General features: G+C 41.3%; 1 long non-coding RNA gene across 1 annotated transcript in view; it reads right to left on the bottom strand.

The window, feature by feature from the left end:
- LOC122541046 overlaps positions 1-22461 on the bottom strand; it is a 59927-nt gene that overhangs the window by 1727 nt on the left and 35739 nt on the right. The window lies entirely within an intron of this gene.

Raw genomic sequence — 22461 nt, 5'->3', positions numbered from 1 at the left:
TGTGGCACCTTTCACAACAGCTTTAACACAAATGAAATACTTTGGCAAGATTTTTAAGAAATGCGGCAACTAATTTGGACCAGTAATGCCCCATAAACAGCAATAACACAATGATTGGATAATATGCTTTGAAGTTATTAGTTTGCCAGACACAAGACTCCCCAGTCTAATGGCTCTGCAATGGTAAGCAATCACTAGAGGAAACAGTATAAGGATCTAGAACCGTAAAAGCTTCACTAAATAAATGCAACACTCGCACTGACACATGGGAATCGCTCGCCCTAAAATGCAAAAAGCAGAGAAGAAGCACCTGTAAAGGTGCCAACATTTCGAGTGTCACTGAGTGGAGCATGTGGAGGCCAAGCACAAGCAGTGGAAAGAGTCCGTGCTGAATTTGGAGACACCATCCCACCAACCTGCCTCTTCAAACATTACCTGCCTTACCTGTTGCAAAGTCTGCAGCTCAAGCTCTTAAGTATCCAACCACTACAGAATCCACCCAGCCACACACATATACCCCCTTATGCCCCCCACCATCACCATCAGAGTGGAAACAAGTCATCTTCAAGCTTGAAGACTGCCAAAGAAGAAATGCTTGAGAGCTGGTTGTTGACAAGGACAGAAGAGGGAAATTTCTGCTCCTCTTCATTATTGTACCATATGATCTTATATATGTCAGTGCACTGAGTATAGGACTTGTGATGGCATGTTACAGCTGCACAGGACATTGGTTTGGCCTTTTTTGGAACACTGCATTCAATTCCAGTCTCTCTGCAGTCAGAAAGATGTGGATAAACTTGAAAGGATGCAGAAAAGATTTATAAGGACGTTGCTGGGGTTGGAGGGTTTGAGCTAAAGAGAGAGGCTGGATAGGCTGGGACTATTTTCCCTGGAGTCAGAGGTTGAGTGGTGACCTTACTTTATCAAACTTTGAGGGGCACGGATTGGGTGAATAGTCAAGGTCTTTTTCCCAGGGAAGATGAGTCCAAAACTAGAAGGCATAGGTTTGAGGTGAGAGGGGAAAGAAATAAAAGGTACCTAAAGAGTGAATTTTACACGGAATGAGCTGCCAGAGGAAGTGGTGGAGGCTGGTACAATTAAAACATTTAAAAGACATCTGGTTGGATATATGAATAGAAAGGGCTAAGTGGAATATGGCCCAAATGCTGGCAAATGGGACGAGATTAATTTGGTTGGCATGGACGATTGGACCAAGTGTCTGTTTCTGTGCTATACAAATCTGACTTATGACTGTGCCTATCCAAGGAAGTGGGTAGAGCCTATTGGCCCAAAAAAGGAAGCTTATTGGCCCATCAAGATTTCAAGTGAGTTGGGCGGTCTAGGTCAGCTTTGCTGCCAGGACTGCTGAAGCTAGGGTCAGGCATTAATCTTTTCTACAAATGTCCAGCCATGATTGAATCACTTAAACTTTCTTGGGAGAATCCCTGGTGCAACTACCTCTATTTGGAGTTTCCGGGATTTTTGATTGGCAGACATGGCTGACCTTCCAATCTGCTTCCAATTTTGGAACAAAGGTTGGGGGACAGAGGACCCAAAGATATTGATGTCAAATGGTGTGTCAGTTTTGGGACGTTGCTGTCAGTACTACCCATTATGGGGAGGTCTGGTTTATGTTGTCACTAACACCTCCCACCACTGTGCAAAATAAATAAGATAGTAGATAGGGTGTAGCATCAGTGATGTTTGGTGATGTCAGATCACATGAAACTGGCACATAAGGGAAGAGAGTTCTAATTGAGTCCTACTGAACCATGTCTCTGTAAATATTGTAAATAGAATCATAGAATTGTACAGCAACAGACTAACAGACCCTTCGGTCCAACCCATCCATGCTGACCAGATCCTAACTTAATCTAGTCCTTTTGCCAGCACTTAGCCTATATCCCTCTAAACCCTTCCTATTCATATGCCCATCCAGATGCCTTTTAAATGCTGTAATTGTACCAGCCTCCACCACTTCCTCTGGCAGCTCATTCTTTCCACCCACCACCCTCTGCTTGAAAAAGTTGCCTCTTAGGTCCCTTTCAAATCTTTCCGCTCTCACCCTAAACGTATGTCCTCTACTTCTGGACTACCCCACCGCAGGGCAATGACCAAAAAAAAAACGTTAATGGATATAGTGTAAAAACAAAGGTAGTTTTCAAACAAAGCTTGAATTGCCACATACAAACCATCTGAGTGCATCATAAAGGGATAAAGCAAGAAAAGAAATAAAGACCAACCCAATAACACAAGGAAAAAGCAGACAAAAACACAGGGAACAAGACTGAAGCAAAGCTTATGACCTAAAGATGTTGAACTCAATGTTGAGTCCAAATGACTAGAAAGTGCCGAATCCAAAGATGAGGTTATGTTTATCAAATTTATGTTGCATATCACTGGGACACTGCAGCAGGCCAAGGACAGCGAGGTCAGAGTAGGAGCAAGATAACAAATTAAGATGACAAAGGGTGGCACGGTAGCTCATGGTCAGCACTGTTGCCTAGGAGTGCCAGGAACTTGGGTTCGATTCCACCCTCAAGTGACTGTCTGTGTGGAGCTTGTACATTCTCCCCATGTCTGCATGGGTTTCCTCCGGGTGCTTCAGTTTCCTCCCGCAGTCCAAAGATGTGCAAGCTAGGTGGATTGGCCATGGGAAAGGAATGGATAAGATGGATGTCCTTTCGGTGGTCAGGATGGGCTGATGGATCTGCTCCCATACTGTAGGGATTCTATGATTGATAAGTGGCCAGAACCTTGAAGATTAAATGGAGGTGTTCTTTAGAATAGCTATCCCGTCTGTGTGGGTTCTCCACCAACATAAACAAAACCACATTGTAGGCAGTGGATGCAATGTGTTCAATTGCAAGATGTCCAAACAATTCAGTTCAAAGGATTGTTTGGGACCTTGGGCATTGGGGGATGGAGGAAGTGGAAGTGCACGTGTGCAACTCTACATTGATGTGGAAAGGTGTAGTAGGGAAAAGCAGAGGGTTTTGGGGTGCCTGAGGAATGGACTAAGATGCCACAGAGTGAATATTTCCTTGTTGAGAGATTTATTGAAGATCGGCTTAAAAGGCTGAGTGGGATTTTCCTGACATGATGGGGTCAGAGCAGCTATCTGGAGGTGAGGACAAAATGGCTTCTGGCAGCTTACAGGCCCTCCACCCTGCTGCTAGATGGGGGAGGAGCGAGGACTGTGCAGCTAAAGGCCAAAGTCCAAACTCTAGAAAGGTCCCTCCATCTTAATTTACTTTAATGCATTTTAATCTGAGTTTAAAAAAGAATATAGCTGAGACCTTGTTGAAGCACTCTCCTCCCACTTACTATCCATGTTATGCAGCTGGGTGGCTTTCTGAAGCTGGAAACCACTGAATGACCTTTCAACTTTGGGAGCTCAATGACAGGTCTTGAATGGAATTGGGAACACCTTTACATGTCATGTAGGGACATACCCAAGTAAAATTCTTAGCTCTAATTGGTTTCACACAGAAGAGGATTCCCGAGCCCAAAACAAATCCAGAGTCCTTGTTCTCACCTCTGTGGTGAACATTCAACTTTCTGCTCCTGTGATGACAGACAATTTCTGGTCAATGGTGTATTTCTGAAGTGGCTGTGCTCCTGCTCTAACTATTAGGAGTTGATGAAATCATTAATTTTTTACAGCCATCAAGTTAATTTGTGATCCAGCAGCTTGACAGTGAAAATTGACAAAAATCACAGACTCAACGCATTCTAAGTGCATGAAACCAAAATTGTCCAGTTACCATCTGTCCCAGTCCCAATTCCTCTAGTTGCCCACTGACAGGTGTAACCTTACACATGTTGAGGATAGGACGGTTTAACTGTTTATATAAATAACTTTAATTACTTTCAGGAGAAATAAAAATAACTGATTCATTGAAGTAAAACCTTTGGCTAATTACTGATGGTTATTCAAGACATTAATCTATGTACTTTTCTTTTAGATGGAGGTCAATTTGCTGTGCATTTCAGTCATTTATAATAGTATGTTATTAGTTATGAGAACTGATGAATGCTTAAAGAGCTTGTCTAACACCTGTTGTTTTAATGACAGTGTTAATCTATTTAAAGTAGGTGAACTTAAAGCAGGGCTCTTGTGGTAGAATGAAATTGTCCCTACCTCAGGACTAAGTCCCACCTGCTCCAGAGGTGTGTCATAATGTCACTGAACTGCTGATTAGAAAAATAGGTTAATCAAAAAAAACTTAAAGCAGGGCTCTAGTGGTGCAGTGGTAGTGTCCTATCTCTGAACCAGGTGACCTAAGTTCAAGTCCTACCTGCTCCAGAGGTGCGTCATAACATTGCTGAAATGGTTGATTTGAAAATATCTGTGTATAAGTCGTGGAACTCTTACAGCACAGTGGTAATGTCTCTACTTCTGTGATAGGAGGTCAGGAATAAAATCCCATCTGTTCATCTCAACAGGCTGATTAGGAAAATGACTCTATATATAAAGGTAGTACCCGCAAAATTCAGGTGAAAGGAGCTATAAGATTCTTCACTGAAACACTGAAACTGAGTACAATGTCTTGTGTCTATACTGTTAACCACAAAAATCTGGAACTTCCTGTAAGAGAGATTCCCTGCTTCTCCACAGCATGTTCTGTCCAAGTTCTCCCAGACAAAAATCTTAGTAATTGCTTGGAATTAAATAAACTTGTACTATTAAACTACTATTAAGCTACTTAATAATCATTCTGACCATGAGGGGCTAAGTTTGTACTTGTGCAGTACCAAATTTCTTCATTATGATATTAAAAGAAATCCAAAGATTTTGAAAATAATAGAAATATTTATTTAAAAAGAATTGCATTTCAGAGTCTACCTTTTTTGACAATTCATCTATGCTATGCAGGTGACGCAGGCTGGGTCAGGATTTATTGCCTATCTTTAGTTGCTTTTGAAAAGGTGAATGATGAGCTACCTTTTTCTGGAACTCATACAATTCACTTGCTGTGGTTAGACCCACAATGCTGTTCAGGAGGAAGTTGTAGTGTTTTGACCCTGTACCATTGAAAGAATGTCGATATAGTTCCAAGTCAGGATGGTATGTGTCTTGGAGGAAACTTCCAAGCAATGGTGTTCCCATGTATCTTCCACCCTTGTTTTTCTGAATAGTAGTGGTCCTGGGTTTAGAAGGTGCTACCTAAGGTGCCTTGGTGAATTTCTGCAGTGCATTCTGTGGATGGCATTTACTGTTACGCTGCATCAGTGATGGAGGGAGTAAACGTTTGAGAAGATGGGTGCCAGTGAAGCAGGCTGCCTTGTCCTGGACGATGTCAAACTTTATTCTTTCTCTCTGTGAAATTATTAAAAAGTTCAGGATAATCAGTGCCTTTAATGTCTTGGCTCACTATCTGCAAGAATTGTACAATGTAATTAATTGCTTCATCAACAAGTTGAATACTGAGAATCAAAACCAGAAATTACTGGAAAAACTCTGACCCCAGTTCTGAGGAAGGGTCACTCGACCCAAAACATTAACTCTGATTTCTCTCTGTAGAGGCTGCTAGACCTGCTGAGATTTTCCAGGCAATTTCTGTTTTTGTTTTGGATTTACATCATCTGCAGATCTTTTGGTTGTTTTTTTATTGAATACTGGGGATATTGGAAATCCAAAATAAAATCAAGGATTGCTGCAAATAAGCAACAGGTCTGGCAGCATCTGTGGAGACAGACAGAGTTTGACCTGTCATCATATTAATTAATTAATTCATGTTCAATTAACTTCTAAACCTCCTCGTTGACATTATTGTTGCTGAATACTTTTATAGTCATTGGCAGAAGGCAATTAACATCAGTAAAGATGAAATCCACATCACATAGATCACGAAGACTTTGAGAGCAGTTTCCTCTCAGTTGACCACAAAACCTGAGCCTTGGTTTTAAACTCTTGTGCTGTTGAAAATATGTTGGAAAAGTAATTGTTTGAAAATGTGCACATCTGGAATTCAGTGAGAATCTTCAGCAATGGAATTGGCTGAAGAGGTGACAGGGATTAGTTAAGAATGTAAAATTAAGTCCTTATGTTTTTAAGAACTTCTGGCAGTATTGACAGATTCAGAATCGTTATTTACATGGGTAAAGGCACCCATTGTTTCACTTCTGAATGGACGTAGTGTACAAACAGAGAACTGGGTTTCCTTCATAAACAGTGTTAAAGAACAGTTTTGTAAAATTGCCAGCACTGTGATATTTTCGTCACTTATTTTCACTGACCCCAATTTAAATGGACTAACTCATTGCACTGCAGGAAAAAAAAGGTCAAACTTTTATTTAATCTAAAAAGGCTCTACTATCCAACATTCCTGTGTGTACAGTACATATTGTTTATACATACGTAATAAATATTTATGCCATGCATCTTGTGGTTTACATGTGGGGTTTTTTTGACCTCAAACTCTATTGTGGAAGCCTCCATAACCACTCTCAAAGCTACTTGCTTTCAATTTTCATGGAAAAATGTATGTAATCCTAGAAGAGGTACCTCTAAAAGTCCAGAAAAAAACCCAGATAATCCACTATGAGGAGAAACAAATTATAGCTCTTCAATCACCATAAATTATGAATGCAGAGAATTTTGGCCACTTTATAAATGTTGGATAAGGCCCAAAGTACTGGTGAGACATGGCACAGAGAAAGAATCATAGGCTGGATTGAAAGGCAATGGTATGGAGTCTATTGGATTCAGGCAAAAACAGTGAGAGTGATGTGTCTTCATAACATATCCTTAGTAATCTGAAATAGTTCAGCAATGCATCTTAGAAGAAAGAAAAGCTGAGGTTCAAGGCTGATGGGATTACAATCTTTGCAATATATTGTAACACAACTATTGCATGATGCTCAAGTGTGATATATGTAGGAGAAATTAGTTAATAATGATGGGCTTGCTCTCACTGTCTTAATACGCAATACAGAAGGCACTGGCAGGGAGTCAACTCTTGGAATTGCCATGTATTGAAAGCTATGGATAGAAGATTACTATAATAATTTAATCCCTACAGTGCAGAAGCAGGCCATTCAGACCATCGAGTCCACACCGACTCTCTGAACAGCATCCCACCCCCCCTCTACTCTATCCCTGCAACTTTGCATTTCCTATGGCCAATCCGCCTAACTGCACATCTTTGGACTGTGGGAGGAAACCCATGCAGATTCAGGGAGAATGTGCAAACTCCACAGAAACAGTCACCTAAGGCTGAAAGTCGAATACGGGTCCCTGCTGCTATGAAGCAGCACCTTACCACCCCTACAGTTTTCCTGTGAACATATTTTCCCCAAAGGAGCACTAGTCCATTGAATTATCGGGCATCGTTAGGGTCACTCTATTGCAAGTATAATAATCACCTATTGTACTCCATGCTACTTTCTCCCCACCCCCACCTTCCTCTAGCTTATCTCTCCATGCTTCAGGCTCTCTGCCTTTATTCCTGATGAAGGGCTTTTGCCCAAAACGTCGTTTTTGCTGCTCGTCGGATGCTGCCTGAATTGCTGTGCTCTTCCAGCACCACTGATCCAGAATCTGGTTTCCAGCATCTGCAGTCATTGTTTTTACCTGCAAGTATAATAACACCAGTCAAAAATGAACTATTCAATATACATACCAAAACTCAGAATGAAGAGGTTCCTCTGTGCCGTTCAGGTTTGTCACTTAGGATAAACTTTTGCTATAAACTCGCACTGTAAACTTTTGCTATAAATTCTGTGTCTTACAATTGTGTCCTCCACAACCACCTGATGAGCGCTCCGAAAGCTAGTGCTTCCAATTAAACCTGTTGGACTATAACATGGTGTTGTGTGATTTTAACTTTGTACACCCCAGTCCAACACCAGCATCTCCAAATCATAGGATACCATTAGTACTAAAGCCAGTTTTCAACAGACTCTCTACTCACAATGCTTCATCCTTACTGTAATGCACAATTGATTGATACAAGTGTTCTTAGATGAATAGTATCTTTGCTGTACAAATTCACAGATTAACTTTATGGTTATTCCATCAATAGCAAGCTTAAAATGTGCTAACATATTGCCTTGAGTTTATCTATGTGCTCAGTTAAAAAAAAAACTTTAAGAAGATAGAGGTTCTTAGTATCCCTATGAAGACAGATAATGGAGTGAATACCCTATAGATAGGCATTTCTACCTAACGCTGCTCTAATGCCTAGGGTTAACTGACAACACGGTGAAAATTACAGGGGTGGCAGTTCTGGAGAAAATAGTAGTCGTTATGATACTTTGGTTGGAAGTGTCCTGTATCAACTGTGATAGTAGCAAGATACTCCACAGGCCCTGTGACTGAACAATCAACTTGACGCATGCTGAGCAGAATTGACAGTGAAGAGATAGGAAAGGAATTTTGATTTTGCTTGCTGTACACAGTGAGGACTGTGAGAAACCTCAACACTCAAGTGGCTGGAGAAGTGTTGGACATAAGTAAAGGATATTCAATCAGGTTACATTCTTAAAAATTACAGTTATTATCCTAAGGGTGAGATTGCGGAGGAGTAATTGTTCACCTTCAACCTTGAATAAAGGGAAATAGAGTGACACTATATACAGATCAGTTAACTCCTCCATGATGAAAGGTATGGAAAATGATCAGGTTAACATATTCTTCCTTGTCAATTGCCACCGTATGTTCATAGTGGGCCAAGGGAAACACCTCAGTCATAAACGATCAGATTAACAAACACCTCCTCAAGGATTGCTCCTCAAATGCATGTTGCAGGATACTTCCTATTTGTTGTCGAACCCAGTTATAAATCATCTACCTCCTGTGCTCTGCAGTCTTGCGCCATTTCTGCACTCCTTTTTGATGTATCCACCAATGCCCTTCTTGTAGACAACAAAAAAACTCTGTGTACTATCATCTTTTCCCAGTGGCCCTTCTAAATCATTCTATTTATTAAACTCCCTCAGGCTAGATCTGACTGAAAGTAAAATAGTCACCCTGCCACTTGACTTTGGAGCAGTAGATGTACCATATAGATTCTCTAGCTGTGACCTGACTCAACTTTAAGACATTAAAAAAAGAATTATTTTTCAATTACATTTTTTTTGCTAATGACTGTAAATCCAGTTTTGTGGCAGGTAAATGTCAGTACTGACCAAGGATGTTAGCATTTCCTACTGACATTGTAACTCATTTTGCTCAGAGCCCTTTAGTGCAAAGATTGTTGACTGCGGCAAAGTATTACCCAAAAGCCTTAACTCACAGATGAAAGGAGCACTGGGAAATACTAATTGACACATTATTAGACTCGCCATGAAAGCAAACCACAGATTTCATAGCCATTGAAGTATCAAGACTTGTCAACAGGTCATCTTGTGGCACAAATGTCTGGAATTCCCATAAAAATATATTGAAATACATCAATTCTCAAAGAACATGAACACATTTCAGTGGGTCAGGGAAAGGGGGTGTGGTGAAAGTCCTATGGCAATTGCATGAGATTATTCAGTTCACTATCTTTGGTCCTACCTGATTAAAAGTACATTTTGCACTTTTGACTTTGGCAAATTTAGTAACCTTCCCCTCCCCTATTCACTCCCCACCTTTCCCCCTCTACCCCCCAACCGCCTACCTCCCTATCCTAAAAAAAAGCACCATTCCCTTTTAAAAGTTTAATCTCTTGTCACTTTTGAAGCATTTAGGCCTGCATTTAAATCCTCCAAATCAACTTAGTTTGGATCTTCAGTCATCTTTTTCACTTAAAGCCAGGACGGTATTTCACAACAAAACTAAATGGAGATTCGGGGAAAGGAATTTGATTCACACACCAGAGTTTGAAAATGAGATAAAGTGTTGGCAGCTCCATTTCTTGTGTACTCAGGACTAAAATGTCTGGCCTCCAGAGAAGCTGTGAAGGAATTAATCCTACCTCCAGATAATCCATCAGGGAACATCCTTCATTATGATGTTAAAAGCTCGCCTCAGTGCTCAGGACACTAACAATAGAGAGCTAGACTCTTTGAAATATACACATTTTTCCCAGGTTACAAACTTGAATTACTTGCCTGTAGTTCACATTAAAAGAACCCATTTGTGACTCAGCCCCACTGCCTTCAATTTCCTTTGGGTTACCACATCTCCTGAAAAGTAACACCTGTCTTCTTTACAAAGGCTGCAATTTGTGTGAATCTAAAGCTATCAACTCAAATGCGTGATCATAAGCAAATCCATTTCTTTAAAGATTTGTTGCTATTTGTTGCAGACATGGTACAAAAATTGTACAAACAGCTTATTATTTAAGATCTACAACTGAAAATTAAAGCACTCATACACTTGTTATTGATGCACCATAATGACATAATGAAAAGCAAGAAAGAAAGGAAAAAGTAAAGGAAATTAGTCATTTCTTTTGTTATGATAATGAACTTGTTGAACTATGTAACTAGCATTAACAAATAATCGCTTTACATATTTCACTATGACATAAATTTGTTGCTTGAGTTACAGGATAAAAAAATGTGTTGGATACAATAAGACAAATGACCTTTCTGGGCCTGAAAGTGACATTTGTTGCTTTAAAGCTGTTTGCATTTTTACAGTAGTCATATAGGAAGAATAACAAAAAATTGCTTCTGGGCTTCAAGTGAAAAAGTGTCCTCTATCTGCCAGACAGATGTATCCAAAGGTGGCACCACTTTATGCCTTCCAAAATCTATATGCAGGTGAATGAACATTTGCAGATCGGAGCTAAGGCCGGTTTGGTCTGGAGGTGTGGCCCGGTTTGGTCTGGAGGTGTGGCCCGGTTTGGTCTGGAGGTGTGTCCGGTTTGGTCTGGATGTGAGGCCCATCGCAGTCTGGAGGTGAGGTTGGGTTTGGTCTGGAGGTGTGGCCTGGTTTGGTCTGGAGGTGTGGCCCAGTGTGGTCTGGAGGTGAAGCCCAATTTGCTCTGGAGGTGAGGCCCGGTTTGGTCTGGAGGTGAGGCATGGTTTGGTCTGGAGGTGTGGTCCGGTTTGGTCTGGAGGTGTGGCCGGTTTGGTCTGGATGTGAGGCCCATTGCAGTCTGGAGGTGAGGTTGGGTTTGGTCTGGAGGTGTGGCCTGATTTGGTCTGGAGGTGTGACCCAGTGTGGTCTGGAAGTGAGGCCCAGTGTGGTCTGGAGGTGAAGCCCAATTTGCTCTGGAGATGAGGCTCGGTTTGGTCTGGAGGTGAGGCACGGTTTGGTCTGGAGGTGTGGTCCGGTGCGATCTGGAGGTGAGCCCCGGTGAGGTCTGGAGATGATGCCCAATTTGCTCTGGAGATGATGCCTGGTTTGGTCTGGAGGTGAGGCCCAGTTTGGTCTGAAGGTGAGGCCCAGTTTGGTCTGGAGGTGAGGCTGAATGTGGTCTGCTTGAAGGACTGTGATATTGTATATTTTTTTATTTTGTCATTTTTCTGATTTATTTCAAAGATTTTGTACCTCAGTCGCTTTGTACATAAGATAGCATGAAGTGTAATGCTGAACTTCTTCTTTCTTTGTTTTCTAATTTATTCCTAAAATCCTATACCTAGGTACTTTTGGCCATAAGATGGTGCCTAGTGGCGATTTTGTAAACTTTTCACTGCACTCATATGAGCATATGCTACTTCTAATTCTCTAAAAAGGTGTGACAGCAGAACACATCTTGTAAAAGCCTACAATCTCAAGCTTCAGTTCCATGTGATCAGACATTATCTCATAGATTAGGAGACAGTAAGGACTGCAGATGCTGGAAGTCAAAGTTAATACATGTGAAGCTGGAAGAGCACAGCAGGTCAGACAGCATCTGAGGAGCAGGAAACTCAATGTTTCAAGCCACAATGGAGTCACAAAGGGTATTGGCCCGAAACATTGACTTTCTTGCAATTCAGCAAGTCTGACCTGCTGTGCTCTTCTAGCTTCACATCGATTGACATTATCTCATAGATCCTCTCACAGATGCTGAGGAGCAACATGCCCTTTCATTATTTTCATCGCTGTGCAGACCTCCAAGGTTTATATATAGCTTCCACACTGAGAGGGAATGCTGCACAGGAGTTATTCTGAAAGGTATACTTAATCCTTTGCATCACACTTTGTACCATGTAATAATCCAATTGAAATAATTCCACAGAAGTGGGTATTCCATCACCAGATCAGTGTATTTTTACACGTGGAGAGTCCTTGACACTGATCCAGCTCCCTCAGAGCCAGCTCTCAGAGGGACTAGAACCTCTGACAATCCTGTTCTTTTTTTCTCTTTCTTTTTTCTCTTCTTTTTTTTGACAAGCAGTGCCCTTCACACACTACCCTTTCTTTCTTTTTTTTTAAGCACTGCCCTTCACTCCGGTTTATTTTTATTTATTTATTTTTTTTTTATCAAAATAGAGTTGGAGGGAGAAATAATGCACCGCGTGCTCCTTCTCCAAGGACACCCGGGCTCTAACGTAACCGCGGAAGAGGGGCAGGCAGTCGGCCCTAACGACCCCTTCCACGGCCTGCTGCCTCGACCTGTTGATGGCCAGTTTGGCCAGGCCCAGGAGCAGACCCACGAGGAGGTCTTCAGACCTGCCCTCGCTCCTCCGTACTGGGTGCCTGAAGATCAGGAGCGTGGGACTGAAGTGTAACCAAAAGCAGAGGAGGAGGTTTTTAAGACTCGACCTGTTGATGGCCAGTTTGGCCAGGCCCAGGAGCAGACCCATGAGGAGGTCTTCAGACCTGCCCTCGCTCCTCCGTACTGGGTGCCCGAAGATCAGGAGCGTGGGACTGAAGTGTAACCAAAGGCAGAGGAGGAGGTTTTTAAGAAAATCAAAAAGGGAGTGCAAACGCCCACACCCAATATACACGTGGTCCACGGACTCCACAGCGCCAGACAATCCTGTTCTTATCTGTCAGCCAAAGCTCCCTGATTAGCCAGCTTAACAGCCCCAATCAGGGAGCTCATATTCTCTGAGGTCCACCTGGCTGACCTCATTACAATCACTACACCAATGCATCATAATGAACAGAAAAAGAACCTTCTTGGAAGAAAAGAAACTTAGTCATCCCAATAACTGTTCACGCCAGGTGTTGGGGGCAACCAACAAAAAGGATGAGCATATTTGATCTCATCATGGCCAATCTCTCTGTCCCAGAATCTTCTGTCCATAATAGTATAGACTACTGCACAGTTCTTATGGGGATGAGGTCCCATTGAAATTACCGTACATTGTGATATTGCTAAATCACCATGCTAAATGACACTTACTTGGAACAAATCTAGCAACTCAAGACAGGGCAACCCTAAGGCACAGTGGACCATCAGCAGTAGCAGAATTGTATTCTAAAATGCTCTGTAACTTCATGACCTGGCATATTCCCCACTCTACTGATACCTTCAGGCCAGCGGATTAACTCTGATTTGAAGGGCAACGCCAGGAGCAGGATCAGACAAAGAGGTGTCAACTTGGTGAAGCAACATCACAAGACTACTTGTTTGCCAAAGAGCATAAGCAATATGTGATAGGGTTAAGTAAGGCCACAACCAATAGATCAGAACTAAGCTCCTCAGTTCTACACATCCAATGGTGTTGGACAATTAAAATTCTCACTGGAAATCCCTATCCTCAATGATCGGGCAACTCAGCAGAAGGCTGAAGCACTTGTGACAATCTTTCAACCAGAAGGTACTCAGTGGATGATCCATCTTAGTCTGTGCCAGAGGCTCCCAGCATCATAGATATCAGTTTTCAGCCAATTTGAGCCAATCTACATGACATCATGAGCTTGACTGAAGGCACTGAACCATGAATAAGTTACAGGCCCTAATAACATTATGGCAATAGTATTAATGGCATGTGGTCTAAAATCTGTGCATCCTTAGCCAAGCTGCTTTGGTATCAACTTGACAATGTCAAAAATTGCCCAAGGTATTTCCTGTACACAAATACTGTTACGTTAATGTACACTTGATCAGCAAAATGATGGAAGGTGTCATGGATGGTGCTAACAAGTAACATTTGTTGTGCAATACTTTGCTCATTGATACCCTGTGTGGGCCTTGTCAAGGCCAATTAGCTCCTGAACACTTCAGGCCTCAGGAACACTAATCCATGACTAAATGCAGCAAGATCTGGACAATATCCAGGTTTGGTAACATTTGCAGCACGTATCAATAACAATCTTCATCAAAATAGAATTTTGAAATTCAATGTCATCACTATTACCGAATCCCCCCTATCAACATGCTGGGGGTTACCATGGACCTGAAATTAAACTGGACTAGTCATCCAAGTACTGTGATTAAATAGTATGTCAAAGGCTAGGAACACTGCAGTGAATATCTCATCTCCTGACTCCCTAAAGCCAGTCCACCGTCTACAAAGCAAAAGTCAGGAGTGTAATGAAATAATCCCCTCTTGTCTGGATGAGTGCCTTTTCAACAAACAAGATGTTTGACACCAACCAGGACAAGCTTGGTTCGAGACAAAAAAAGTGCTGGAATCCAAGGAAGAGGGGTTACATCCAAAACGTTGATTTCCCCACCTCCTGATGTTGCCTGGCTTGCTGTGTTCTTCCAGCCTCCTGCCTGTCTACCATCCAGGACAAGGCAGTCTGCTTGATTGGCACCACATCAACAAACAATAAGTCCCCCCACCATTGGTTCTCAGCAGCAGCAGTATGTACCACCTACACGATCTGCTGTAGAAATTCACTAAGATTCCTTAGACAGGATCTTGCAAATCCATCACCATTACCATTCAGAAAGACAAATGCAACAGACACACAGGAATACTATATCCTGCAAGTTCCTCTTCAAGTCACTCATCATCCTGATTTAGAGTTATCTTGATGTTCCTTCGGTGTCACTGGGTCAAAATCCCTGGAGGTATCTCCCAACCGAATTGTGGTGGACCACACCAAAACACTGCCACAGTTCAAGAAGGCAGCATCACCTTCTCCAGGGCAACTATGGATGGGCAATAAACATTGGTCCTAACAATGCTATCCACAACCTATGAATGACTATGTATCCTTTTACCGATAATAGTTCTAGATCAACATTTAAGATTATATTTTTGAATGAAAAGAACATTTTATATTGTTAAAAGCTGTCTCAAAATTTATGAATCAAGGTCCTGCTATAATATACTACTATTCGAAGAACAGCCCAATTTCAACCCAATCAAAGTCACTTATACAGATTTAAAATGGGGTTCTACTTATATGCTCATAATGGCATAAAAAACTGTGGTAAATATGTCAAACTCTTTGCTGGGCATTTTAAATGATATTCCTAGTTTGCTGAGCCAAAATGTCGTCCTGCATTCGTCAATAAGATTGCTTGAGATAAGAGTAAATGTCATGCACTTCACACATCCAACCAAATTGCTGTACGCAGCCTACAAAATAAAAATCAGAGTGTGAAATCCAAGTGGTTGTAAAAACATGACAAAACTTAATACTTGGTAAGTTAAGTGTACATAGGAGGACGACTGATTAAAAATTGGACGTCATATGAGAAACAAAATTTTAATTGATTGCACCAGACAATAGTCACTAGAGTCAGCAAAGTATTTTATTTCTATTAAATTTAACATTATAAAACCCTGAGCAAGGATACACTTAATCTGCTGCGCCTGACATTGCCAGGAGTGTGGAAACACTGAATGCCATTGATGTCACATTTTGGAAGCTGTGGGTCAACTTTATGCTGGAGAAGTGCCAGCTTTCATTGTGCAGTTGTATGGATTGGAAATTTGCACATTAAAGGAATGACTCACAGCTGGTACAGAGTGAGAGGAGGAGGTGTTCTGTTCAAATCATGTATTGGGCATGTTCAACAGACAGTTTCTTCTGACATAGAGGATGTCAACTCAATCATATCGGGGGAAAAGAGTCAAAAATTATATTGTGTTTAACATTGTTTGTTGAACTGGAATACAGCTTCATAACACTCAGGGAGTTGTTTCACTTAATATTCACATCTGCACTTGAACTATTAGTCAATGACAGTTAAACTTATAGACATAGCACATTAGGCTGGCAGGAATCCATGTGGTGAGAGATTGACTTTCCCGCACCTCTTCTGGTATTCATAACTTACTCTGTGTGATCTATGAACAGAGACAGCAGGGGATCGGTCCTGAAGTACTCCATTCCAGGGCCTTTATTTAGCCAAATATTTCTCCTCAGAGTTAGTGATTCTCCATCATCATTTCCAGAACTGGGAAAAATGTTAATGGAGATAACTCTGTGCGATTTAAAGGGCTGAACTGTATAAATACCTTCTACTAATGATAGTGGTGGAAGCTGATATCTTTGTGTGGTGATTGTCTTAATTGCTTTATTACAGTAGAACAAGCAGAGCAGCTGTTGCAGTTTTTATTTAAAATTGCTTAAAGATTAAAGTTAAAGAGCCACTGAAGTTTTAGGAAGTGTCTTTTAGACTGCTGTGAGTGACATAGTGCCATTATATCAAAAGTCATGTTTGTTACAACAAACTGAAAGACATTCAACTGAAAATAAAGAGGGTGTATTTATTTTATGTGTACCTAAATCATGCTCAGTTTATCTGATGCATTGTACACTAATTTTAATGGATATGTTTGCAGATTGTTTCTTCTGGCAATTTTAGGGACTTAATCTGCTTGGACACTCCTTAGTAACTTTACCTCACTAAAATCATTGGGTATGCCTAGCTGTTTCAACATGATTGATATGATAATTGACTTCTCCCAGAGTTCTGGTCATTGCTCCAGCCAGGGGGAATGTGACTGAAGTTTGTTTTCAATTTTCAGTTGAAATTGGGCCCATTGTAAAACAGACTCTGACAAGTTGCTGTTTTCTTCATGCTGCTTGGCTAGGACCAATTTCACCTGTAAGATTTTCTGTCATTTCTTTTTGATAAATGTCCTTATTAACTTCTAAAACCATCTCGAGATTTGACCATTCTAGTACTCCTCTGGCCAGCATTCTTTCCTTAAACCTTCCACAACATCAGCTCATTAGGAATCCTAATTCACAGATCTTTTCCCACATCAGCTCCAGGTGACCCAGCGCCTCTGACGTCACTGAATGTTGTTAATTTTTCTTCTCCCAAAGTCTCAAATAGAAAACCTCTTCTGTAAATCCCTGTCAGAACTGGCTCTTTCCCATTTCTCTAACTTCTTTCACTACAATACTTCTTTTACACACTCTCATTGCTGTGACTGAGATCTTGTGTGTGTGAATTCTCAACTTACCTAACACTGACTAAAGCCTCTGCTACATAAGCCATACCATCTGAAGTTTCCTCTGTAAGCATTTCTGTCTCCAACCTTTTTTGTTCTCTTCAAACCTGCTTAAAATCCCAAGATGCTGTCAAATAATATCTTCTTCTGGAGATACAATAACAGCACATCAACCTCCAGGCTAGAAGCCTTGGATCAAGTGCTGGGCTCGGACATTTTAGCTATGGAGAATATGTTTGTGATGCATGCAAACAAGTTGACTCTAGGCTTGTGTGTTAGTATGTCTGATGGCACATGGGTAAGCGCAGGAGAATTCCTGGTCAGCCATCATGCAGAAGGTCATGACAAACCTTGCTGTACTTTGCCCATTAGTGTGCAGCAATCCATGGTCCAATCCTTGAAATTGAGTTTGGAAGTAAAGACAGGACATTTCCATCTATGGCTCATTATTCATCCTTTGATTATGCCTTCATGAAGTTCAGTATGCCAGAGGTTGCAGCAATTTGACAGTGCATCTCAGTCAGCATGTCAAGCTGATATGATAACAGTTCTGTCAATTTGAAGCTCAGTGAGCCAGCTCAGTACCTCTCATCCTCACACAACTGAAGATGTTTTCATTGGTTGGCAACAATCCCCACCGACATTGCTTAAACAGCTAGCAACTACTTCCAGATCAGTTGCAGGTTGATTTAATCTGGTTGTTTCAACACTTCTACAAGTGATTGGTGATATCTACAGGAGGCAGGTGCTGAGGGATTTACACTGACCTCCCCATAAACTTATTTGTTCCATATGTACTGTGCAAGGGGTAATCCTCCTTGGAATACAACACGATATGGAGAATGAACAGATAGGACACTAAACAGGTCATATTGTTGCAAAGAGGAGGAGGATTAGCGCATGAAGGACTTTAGTAGATGCAGCCAGGATGGTCAGAGACCAATTCTCCTACCTGGACCTCAGTGAGGAATAATAACCCCAAGAAAGATGTCCTCACTGAGGTCTGCTGCAGTCACAAGTGCAAGCTTAGAGCAGGGGAAGGATCGCAGTGCTTATCACTGAAGGTGACCACGGAGACAAGCTTTGTGCATCTGTTTTCTTCCAGGAGAACCCAGAAATTTTTGAGACATCTCACCGATCGTTTTTCACTTTTACATCAGAGAGGTCACTGCTGCCCTCTTAAAGGTCATTCAGAGTCAACGAACCTTCATTTCCTCTTGCCAAAGACTAGTGAGTGTGGGGCTTCATTAGGATTGCACCTTTCTCCATGGTGCAGGATATTACTGACTACTCACACATCATGCAGCAGGCATTAGCTGTAACTGTATTCTTTTGAGAAATGGAAAGCGATTCCATTCCCTCAAAGTCCATTTGGTGCATGACTACAAGCAGATGGTAGTGTAGGTCATTGCTGGGTATGCAAGCAGCAGCTATAATGCCAGGATTCTGTATCTGTTTGATGTTCTAGCTGCAGTTGAGCCATTCCAGCCAACTAAAGCATGGCAATTGTATGACTACGAGTATCCACCAATGACACAGCAAATGGTTTAGATGCACAAGACATGCATAAATGCAAGGAGTAAAGTAGACAATAGACAATAGGTGCAGGAGTAGGCCATTCTGCCCTTCGGGCTTGCACCACCATTCAGTATGATCATGGCTGATCATCCTTAATCAGTATCCTGTTCCTGCCTTTTCTCCATAACCCTTGATTCTACTATCCTTGCGAGCTCTATCAAACTCTTTCTTAAATTAATCCAGAGACTGGGCCTCCAATGCCCTCTGAAAACCAATCTGCTGTAAACACATTTTACTGGCTGTCTGGAATTACATGTCAGCTGCTTGGAATATCTCGGAGGATTCCTTCAAAATTTGACAGGGCAAATGTCATGATTTCTCATGATGTGTAGCCCGCAGCCATCCTGACCATTAAAGGGGGCAGTCAAGCCATCAACCATCAACGTGGTAAGCTGTTGAGTAGAAGAAGTTTGAATAGTGTCCTTTTTCTGAGCAGTTCCATACCGGTGGTTAACTGGTTCTGCACTAAGAGTATACAGGGAAGTAAGACATTAGTTTGCATGGAACAGGCATGTGATGTGGAAGATGTTCTGAACGTACCTATTGAAAGGTTTCCAAATCCAACTATGATTTATGACTCCCATTCATGCTAAAAGCTGTTGCAGCTCTATAAGAATTGCACTGAGCTTGGAGATGCTCATCCCTACAGTGGAGCTAGAGTGCAGGATCGCTCCCTGCATCTTTATCTCGTGCAAACAAAAGAACTTGGGCCCCAGAGTTAAGGAAAGGAATCCTGAAATATGGTCCCATTTCCATTTTAAAATTGTTCCAAATTGTTCTGATTTTGCAGAAAGGCAAACTTATGACTGAATGGTCTTCTGACTTCCACCCACTCACCCACCCCACAAATATAGGATATCTCCTCCACCTGCAGCATTGCAAACCTTTGAAGCTTGATCTCGCCCACAATTTAACATTGTTCAATGTTTCACAGGTCAGTTTCACTTTTTGCATGGCTCCCACCATCTGTTGCAGGCACAGAGCAGCTCCTCTTTGAGCAGTGCAGACTAGTGTCAAGCAGGACAAAGGTGGCTTGAAATCATGGTAACTACTCAATAGCACAGTTAACACAAAAATCCACGCAAAGATCTATGGATGTTGGGAATCTGATTTGTTGGAGAAACTCCTGTGGGATGAACGGTGGCTCAGTGGTTAGCATTGCTGCCTCACAAAACCAGGGATCCATGTTCAATTTCACCTTTGGGCAACTGTCTGTATGGAGTTTGCACATTTTCCCCGTGTCTGGGTGGGTTTCCTCTGGGTGGTCTGGTTTCGTCCCACAGTCCAAAGATGTGCAGGTTAGGTGGAATGGGCATGCTAAATTGCCCATAGTGTGCAGGAACGTACAGGCTAGGGTGGGTTAGCCATTGGAAATGCAGGGTTACAGGGATAGGTACTGGGGTGTGTCTGGCTGGGATGTTGTTTGGATGATCATTGTGGACTTAATGGGCAGAATGGCCTGCTTCTACACTGTAGGGATTCTATGAACTCATCAGGTCTGGCAGCATCCATGCAGAGAACACAGAGTCTGACTAAGACCAGAAACCATTCAAAACTGCAGGCAGCCAGAAGTTGGCATGTTATCTACTTGAATGGGCATTGGTTCACCTTGCCTCACGATCCCCACCCTTACATTAAGGAGCGATCAAACTTAGTTCCCATGCTCTGTGCAAAATACTTCTGTTTTCTATGAGACAAAACAATGAGTAAAAGTGCCACAAATAATTTGATGAAATCTTGGGATATTAATTGAACACTAGAGCACACATTATTCAAACATGAATGAACATTCCACAGGTGACACATGCATGAACAATGACATTATGTATTAGATAAGCTCCATATTGTACTGCTCCTTTTCATTATCAGAGACTGTCATTGTTGTGTTTGGAACTGTGGTTTTGGATAGAAGAACTCAGGGTGACATCACTTGCTACATGTTTATCAAGAAGAGTATTTACTGCATGGTTTGTTCTAATATGTGGTGCTCTCTCTGCCCAGTGATTACTTTCAAACTTTGGCAAAATCTCACACTGGTTCATGGCAAAGGGATGAACTTTAGCGTTGTTTTGTGGTCAAAATAATAGCTGAAGAATGTAATTCAACTAATTAGGCTGTGTTCCAGGAATGAAGATGACTGAAGCACACAGAAGTGACTGACTTCAAAGTATCATCAGCAGCTGTGAATCATGATTACAATATTTAATTTTGCAAACTAGTCGTCATCTGCAACAGTAATAATAGGAAGATACATGCCTATAGTGGAAAGAACACACTTCATTGATAACTGTTAGAGTATGAAACTTTGATATGAATGTGCAGCTGAATTAAAGGGATACTGTCAACTTACTACACTGTCCTGTTTGTATCAGGCTGACTGGAATGATGTAATTGTGTCACCAAATGAGGATCGTTTTCAGCAATTTAATTATGATGAATTCAGATTTTGGAGAAAAAAAATATACTGGACTAAACAGAGCTTCTGCTGCAACAAACTTTCACGAGTAGACTCTTAAGGAACTGATCCTACAAGCTACGCTGTCAGAAAATGACAACCAATTTAGTCATTTTTTTTTCAAAAACAAAAGAGACAGCCTCCTTGTTCTCCACAATTGTGCAATTTATAAATAATGAAAATCTTTTGAGTGTCCCTATTTTAAGAAATCACATAATTTCCAGCATACCAAATAGTTAATCTGGTCAGTGCAACAGTCATCTGAACAACTAAAAGAAGCATTATCATTTGGCAATATATCTTGTCAAATAGCTGATTGATATTTTAAGCAGGTAGTGTAGTCTCATAGCGTTTCACTGTCTAACCAGTATAGTTTATATTGTAAATTATGTAAGCTAGAAGTGATTTTATACTTCAAGACATCAGCAACAATAAAAATTTACATTTATGTAGGACTTTTTAATATAGTTAAATACCCCCAAAGCATTGCTAAATTGACACAATGACACATAATGAAATATTATAACAAGTTAACAAAAAAAAAGTTTAAGAAACATTTAAAGGATAAGAGACAGGTAGAAATGTAGAGAGGTTAAAAGATGGAAATTCAGGTCATAGGACCTGGGCAGCTGAAATCTTGACTGTCAATAGTGCAGCAATACACCTGAAAGGTTGGCACCACTGGGAACTTTCTCCATAATATCACAGTAATGTTTGTCATGTAGTGGACAAATATGGCACACTTTAAAACAATGGGTACACTTTTAAAGTATTTCCTTGATTGCAAAGCATTTTGGGATATCCTTGTAAAGAACATAGAACATACAACAATACAGTGCAGAACAGGCTCTTCGGCCCTCGATGTTGCACTGACCTGTGAACTATTCTCAGCTCGTCCCCTACACTATCCCATCATCATCCATGTGTTATCCAAGGATTGTTTAAATGTGGCTGAGTTGACTACATTGGCAGGAAGGGCATTCCACGCCCTTACCACTACCTGCCTCTGACATGTGTCTTAAATCTATCACCCCTCAATTTGTATTTATGCCCCCTCGTACAAGTTGACATCATCATCCTAGGAAAAAGACTTTCACTGTCTACCCTATCTACTCCTCCAATCATCTTGTACGTCTCTATCAAATCCCCTCTTAGCCTTCTTCTTTCCAATGAGAACAGATCCAAGTCTCTCAGCCTTTCCTCATAAGACCTTACCCTCAGACCAGGCAACATTCTGGTAAGTA

Source organism: Chiloscyllium plagiosum, chromosome 36 (genome assembly GCF_004010195.1).
Source record: "Chiloscyllium plagiosum isolate BGI_BamShark_2017 chromosome 36, ASM401019v2, whole genome shotgun sequence".
Classification (NCBI taxonomy): Eukaryota; Metazoa; Chordata; class Chondrichthyes; order Orectolobiformes; family Hemiscylliidae; genus Chiloscyllium; species Chiloscyllium plagiosum.
The sequence above is the reverse complement of the archived record's forward strand: the minus strand, read 5'-3'. Positions and strand labels throughout refer to the sequence as shown.